Source organism: Schistocerca serialis, chromosome 5, assembly GCF_023864345.2.
Source record: "Schistocerca serialis cubense isolate TAMUIC-IGC-003099 chromosome 5, iqSchSeri2.2, whole genome shotgun sequence".
Lineage (NCBI taxonomy): Eukaryota > Metazoa > Arthropoda > Insecta > Orthoptera > Acrididae > Schistocerca > Schistocerca serialis.
In genome coordinates, this window is record NC_064642.1 from 227,241,495 (window position 1) to 227,249,109 (window position 7,615).

The 7,615-nt window shown below is 42.4% G+C and overlaps 1 non-coding gene across 1 annotated transcript; it reads left to right on the plus strand.

Annotated features, from left to right (window-relative positions):
* Window positions 1-382: 382 nt before the first annotated feature.
* On the plus strand, window positions 383-456 carry Trnat-ugu (transfer RNA threonine (anticodon UGU)). Its single transcript has one exon. It is a non-coding gene; the product is annotated as a tRNA-Thr (tRNA).
* The last annotated feature ends 7,159 nt before the right edge of the window (window positions 457-7,615 follow it).

A 7,615-nucleotide genomic window follows, 5' to 3' on the forward strand; every position in this document is an offset into this window, starting at 1 on the left:
TAAAAACACCTAAGACGCAAGCAGATAAGAAGAAATAGAGAAAATGTAGGAGGATATATTCGGTACTTAAAGGGAGATGGAAATCTAATGGAGTGGGGGCACTGGAATGCGGTTGTAGGGGAAGAGTACAAGAAAAGGTTACTGGAGAACATGGGCTTCGCAGTAGCAAATGAGAGAGGCTCACCGGCCACTTGACCATCTTCTTCTTATGTGTGAATGCATAAGCAGTGCCCGAACTCTTACGGGAATCGGAAACGCGCCGCGAGTAATGAGTATAATGGGCGGGGGCACTACGAATGTAGTGCGGGAAAATACGTTGAGAATGTGGGTTTCGCGGGAGGCGTGTCAGAGATAAATCCCTGTACTCGCACTATCCTCTGTGTCCTCGGTGGCTCAGATGGATAGAGCGTCTGCCATGTAAGCAGGACATCCCGGGTTCGAGTCCCGGTCGGGGCACACATTTTCATCTGTTCCCATTGACGTATGTCAACGCCTGTAAGCAGCTAAGGGTGTTCATTTCATTGTAATTTCATTCTAACGAGCAGATACCATATTAGTATATATATATAAATGAGAGAGGAGGAGCTAGTAATTCAACAGTCAGAAGAGGAAGAGGTTTACTTCTGAAACGCCAGGGGATACGGGGAGATGGTAGTAAGATTGCATTATGATCAGGCATATATTCCGATTTCCAATGTTGGATTGTAAGGTGTACCCTGCAGCGCATATTGACTCAGATCACGATTTAGTGGTCATGGAGACTACTGTGAAGTCAAGAAGAACCGATGTGGAGAGGAGTAGGTTACGGACGTACGAAGAAATCTAGAGAGACAATTTTAGTTTTGTGAGACTACAGGTACTGTGGTAATGAAATATATGCACTTCAGTTGAAGAAGAATTGACACCTCCAAATATGGCAATCAAAGAAGTTGCAAAGAAAAACATATGTACAAGGAAGATAAATGAAAGAAACCATAGGTAACAGAATATATACTTAAGCTGATCGACAAAAACAGGAAATACGAATGTGTTCAGAGAAATTCTGGGATCCAGAATTACAAGTCACACAGGAAATAAATAAATGGGAATGCAGCCAACCTAAGGCAAAATGGCTCCCCGAAAAGTGTGAACAAATCGGAAAAGGAATGGTTGATTGGAGGATTGACGCAGCGTATTGCAAAGTCATAAAGTAAAAAAAAAAAAAAAGCTCTCTTGTGAAATGAAAATCAAGGACTGTAAGAGTGCTATGGGAATTCCGATGTAAAATGTAGAGGAGAGAATGGATATGTGGAAAGAATACACTGAAGACCTCCGTGAGGAGGACTTGCCTTATAACGCGATGGAAGGAGAACAGGGGCCGACACGGGAGAGATAGGGCATCCACTATTGGTATTTAAAAGGAACTGGACGATTTAAGATAAAATAAAGCAGAAGGGATAAACAACATTCGATCGGAATTTCTGTAATCGTTGGTGGAAGTGGCAATAAATCGACTGCTCACGTTGGTGTGTAGAATGTATGAGGTTGGCAGTCTGACTTTCGAAAAAAACGTCATACACACGATTCCGAAGATTACAAGAACCGACATCCTCGAGAATTAGCCGACTATCAGCTTAAAAGCCCATGCATCCAAGATGCCGACAACAATAATATACAGATGAAGGGAAAAGAAAACTGAGAATCTGCTAGATGACCATCAGTTTGCTTGAAGAAAGACAAATGCACGCGAGAGGCAGTTCCGACACTGCAGGTGATAACTGGAGAAAAATCAAGACACGTTCATAGATTTTGTCGACCTGGACAAAGCATTCGACAGTTCAAAATGGCGCCCAATGTTCGAAATTATGAGGAAAATAGGAGTAAGCCGTAGGGAAGACGGGTAACAAACAGTATGTACAGGAAACAAGAGGGAGTAGTAAGAAAGAGATACCTAGGGCTGAGTGCAGGCGATGCAAAGGGTGAAGACGGGGAGGTAGTCTTTCGCACCTACTATGCAATCTGTACCGCCACACACCGTTGGGTGGCTCGCGGAGTATAAATGTAGATGTAGAAGGAATAATGGCAATAAAAAAAAAAAGATTCAACATTGGGATTAAAATTCAGGGTAATGGGTATCAATGATAAGTTTCGCTTATGACATTGCTACCCTCACTGAAAGTGAAGAAGATCTACAGACGCTGCTGAATGGAATGAATACGATAGTACATCGAAGAGAGATGTAGGTAATGAGAAGCAACAGGAATGAGAACAACTAGAATCTTTACATAAAATTGGGTGGTCGCGAATTGGACGAAGTTAAGGATATCTGCAACCTGGGTACGATGAACGAAGCAATGAGGAGGTAAAAAACAGACTGCCACTGGCAAGAAAGGTATGCCTGACGATGAGAGGTCTACTAGGATCACACATAGGTCTTAATATTATAAAGAAATTTCTGAGAATGTACCTTTGGAGCACAGTTTTTTGTACTAGTGACACATGGACTTTGGGGAAGCCGGAAAAGAAGAGAATCAAAGCTACAGAGGAATGCTGAAAGTTAGAAGGCCTGAATAGGTGTAGAAAGTGGAGGTTTTCTGCAAAATGGTGAAGACAGGAACGTATGGAAAACTCTGACAAGAAAAAGGAACAGGAAGGTAGGACGTCTCATAAGAAACCAAGGAATATCTTCTGTATTACTAGGCTAAGCTGTGGAGGATAGAAACTGTAGAGTAAGACAGATAATGAAATAAATTCCGCACGTAATTGAAGGTGAAAAGGTTGGCATGAAAAGGTTGGCACAAGAGATGAAGACGGTGGCTACACCGAAACAGTCAGAAGGATGATGACCAAGAAAAAATCAGACCACAAGTTCGGCTCAGCTGTCTATTGGGTCATTAATAGGAAGTTATGTACGGCGTATCTTTCTGCCACCAGAAGGTATTACAAACGCTGAGTAAGGCCGTGTCGTGGCGCTAGTAGAACACGCCTTTGGGAGTGTGCTGTGGAAATCTAAGGCTGTTGGATGCAGGCCAATCACTAGGATGGTTGGTCAGCTGTGCCTTTCTGAGGACGATGGTCCAGGGGCTTTGAACTACTGTATTGTCTAGACGCCTAAAATAGTCGGTGTTTCTCATAAACCACCTATTACTGTTGGCTAATCGAAATATTTGCGTGTAGTTACTGGATTGGATCGAACCATATAATTCTTCTAATTATAGGAAAATCAAATACAGCAGATTATGAATTCTCCTACTACGCTTCCACGCCAAATCGCCTCTGCGTTCGGTCTTGTAAATATCTCGTTTGTATTCGAGCCTCTGACGTAGAGTGATTGTGTGTTTTAACGTGAATTTGGTAGATGCGAGTGAATGAGTGTCATGTTATAGGTTTTCTCTGCACCGTGCGGCAACAATCTTTTGACATTTTATCCACAGTCGTTTCTTTTAATATGTGTAAGGTCGCTGATATTCTTATCCTTGAGCTCCCGTAAGCTCCAGGCACACACACACACACACACACACACACACACACACACACACACACACACACACACACACTCGTGTACATATGTTCGACAAGTCGAGTGTATTACTATGGTTTCTTGAAATACGGTTTTTCCATGCATACATAACGAACAACGATAGGTAAGTAAGGAATTCCGACACATTACTGAAGGATTTCGTACCTTAACATGTATTTTTGTTGGAAATCTAATTTCCTTTGTAAACCACTGGGGACGTATGAACGGAGTGAAAATGTTCGTATCTCTCTTTAAATGTCACTGAATAAGGTTTATCAAATTTATCGCCTTTGCGGCAGTTCGTATCTGGAATCATGAACATGGTAGCAGTCAACAGCTATAACATTATCGACGCAATAGGAATCACAGAGGCAACCAGCTGGTCCCAAAAAGATTATTCAAACCTTTACCTAGGATTCTACAGATATAAGACTGTCTTCCTCAGAAAAAATAATAATGAGTGTTACATATTTGTGAAAAGAGAAACGAAATCATAAGGCTTAGTCAACAGTAAAATGAACCACACAAAGACCATGGCAAAGCGATAAGGCTAAGTCAACAATAAAATTGATCCATGTAAAATCTAAGGCAGACGTGATGACGTAAATAACAGTATGTGTGCTATGCTGTCACATCAAATCAGCCATCTATTAGTAAGATCTTTATTTAACTTTTCTAGTTATAAAACTCTCCTTACTTACAGGTCCTGTACACGCAATGGCACCGACCGACCGACGGCTAGTAGTGTGAATTCTCGTGACTGAGCAAACGGAATAGGAAGATGTGTTTTAAAATGTTCAAGAAAGGTTCAAGAAAAAGTGAGTAAAAACAATATCATAAAATTGGATGCCAGATTTAATTCAGCATTCTCCATTTCAAAATGATGTGTACGGAATAATAAAATCCAATAGTTCCTCCAAACAACAGAATAGTTACAATCAACAATCATCGAGAGCCTGGGTCCGTGAAGAACAGTACAATCAGTTTTTCGCCTCTCGATCTTGAATGATTTCAAATAATTTGCAACCAACTCCTCACCTTAAAGGAGCTTATACATTCAGGATAAAATCTGTCTTCATGAGACAATAACGGCCGGACCGTTACATTCAGGAGAATCCGAGAAATGGACAAATTATGAAAACGTTGTCGTACATATTAAGGATTTAACAATATCAAAACATACACTACCGGCCATTAAAATTGCTACACCACGAAGATGACGTGCTACAGACGCGACATTTAACCGACAGGAAGAAGATGCTGTGATATGCAAATGATTAGCTTTTCAGAGCATTCACACAAGGCTGGAGCCGGTGGCGACACGTGCAACGTGATGACATGAGGGAAGTTTCCAACCGATTTCTCATTCACAAACAGTACTTAACCGGCGTTGCCTGGTGAAACGTTGTTGTGATGCCTCGTGTAGGGAGGAGAAATGCGTACCATCACGTTTCCGACTTTGATAAAGGTAAGATAGTAGCCTATCGCGATTGCGGTTTAGCGTATCGCGACATTGCTGCTCCCATTGGTCGAAATGCAATGACTGTTAGGAGAATATGGAATCGGTGGGTTCAGGAGGGTAATATGGAACGCCGTGCTGGATCCGAACGGCCTCGTAGCACTAGCAGTCGATATGTCAGACATCTTATCCGCATGGCTGTAACGGATCTGCAGCCACGTCTCGATCCATGAGTCAACAGATGGGGGCGTTTGCAAGACAACAACCATGTGCACGAACAGTTCGACGACGTTTGCAGCAGCATGGACTATCAGCTCGGAGACCACGGATGCGGTACCCTTGACGCTGCATCACAGACAGGAGCGCCTGCGATGGTGTACTCAACGACCAACCTGGGTGCACGAGTGGCAAAACGTCATTTTTTATGATGAATCCGGGTTCTGTTTACTGCAGTATGATGGTCGCATCCGTGTTTGGCGACATCGCGGTGAACGCACATTGGGAGTGTGTATTCGTCATCGCCATACTGTCGAATCACCTGGCGTGATGTATGCGGTGCTATTGGTTAATGTCTCAGTCGCCTCTTGTTCGTATTGACGGCACTTCGAACAGTGGACGTTACATTTCAGATGTGTTACAACCCGTGGCTCTACCGTTCATTCGATCCCTGCGAAACGCTACATTTCAGCAAGATAATGCGCGACCGCATGTTGCAGGTCCTGTACGGGCCTTTGTGGATACAGTAAATGTGCGACTGCTGCCCTGACCAGCACATTCTCCAGATCTCCCACCAATTGAAAACGCCTGGTCAATGGTGGCCGAGCATCTGGCTTGCCACAATACGCCAGTCACTACTCTTGATGAACTTTGGTATCGTGTTGAAGCTGCAGGGGCAGCTGTACCTGTACACGCCATCCAAGCTCTGTTTGACTCAATGCCCAGGCATATCAAGGCCGTTATTAGGGCCAGATGTGGTTGTTCTGGGTACTGATTTCTCAGGATCTATGCACCAAAATTGCGAGAAAATGTAATCACACGTCAGTTCCAGTATAATATATTTGTCCAATGAGTACCCATTTATCATCTGCATTTCTTCTTGGTGTAGGAATTTTAATGGCCACTAGTGTATGTAATGGGAATCATATAATGACCAGGATCCTACCAAAATTACTTATTTCACATAACGTAGAAATAAATTATTGTAACAGGCGGGACATAAAGGAAGAACTGAAGTATTTAATAAATTTCACTTGCTGTCTGCAATGTTTTCCACTGCAGATACAAGTGCAGTCTACACTGCTAGTTGAAGATGACTGTGATTGTGAATGGAATGAATAACGTACTGATAAATGGTGGGAAAGTCTAGTCCCATACTGCAGGTCTTGTCTTTCACCGTCTGTGAAAGACGATGCAGAAAATTTCCACGAGATTTTTGCAAATGAGGCCAAAAGCAACTACTTCTGAATGTTCACCAGACATTCAAAAGCGGTAAAACAGAATATAAAAACGAAATACCTTGCAGGAAGTGCGCGGAGATGTGAAGAAAAGGCGGAGGCGTGCTCTCGCTAATTTCCTTCCTCTCGGCAGCGGTCGGACGAGCCCCTAAATTTTTCGTGCCTCCGTCGGTGCGCAGTGGGCTGGTAATCCCTTTATTCTGGGCGAAGCCTGCAAAACGCCACGATAATTTTGCGGCTGGACTTCCTTTCCGCTGGCACTGCGCAGCAAAGCCGTAAGATTAGTGCGAGCTGATTACATGAAAAAGTACCAGAGTTTGTAAAATAACAATATAGTAGCCCACTACAGGAAAGCGGCGGCGAAATTTTTTAATGCTTGCACGTAGCTGTTAAAGTGGAAAACTTAGTCCACAGACACATGAAAAATTTTATCGTTTAAGAGTTGAGTGCACTCATTATAAATGGGTTAAACAGATTAGTGTCTCAACGCTTACTGCGTCGAACTACTGTACTTAAAGAAGAATAAAATAATTCTTTACAGTCTGTAAATTTAGCTGCCTTCTGAGTACCAGAATGTGACTGAATTACTTAACTGAATACAGTCGTATACTCGTTAGAATATGAATTATAAACATGTAACTAGTTGGAAGGTGTTAGTCGTAGATAAGCACAGGCAAATAAAACAGGCTGACTTCAGTAAAAGAGATCTACTCGCATCACACATTGAAAGAGGGAGCATTTGTAATGTATTATCAAACCCTGTTAAAACAAAATGAATGCATAAGCTTATCGGAAAATATCGTATTTACGAGCAGCCACATGAAATATAGCTTCATGGAACAATAAAGGTCAGGAAATTATTAAGGAATTCGAAGAGCATATAATAAGTGAATGTGCAGTGACTGAGGTAAATAGAAAAGCGAAAGGTTCAGTCTTAAAGAGGAGTTACACACTATTCTAGTGTGGTGTTGATAAATATCTACGATCACATGCAGGCGTGGGGCTTCTGAATCACAAGACTGACGTTAACGGTGTCAAGGATAGCGGAAGATGAATCCGTACTTTACACACTTTCTTTATGCGAACCTGACGTGGGAAGACTTAACAAGAAAGAAAAATGTTCTGTTATAATCTGCAAGCCGAAATTGACACTGTGCCCAAAAAGGGAAAAATCTTACTCGCGGGAGATCTCAATGGATTTGT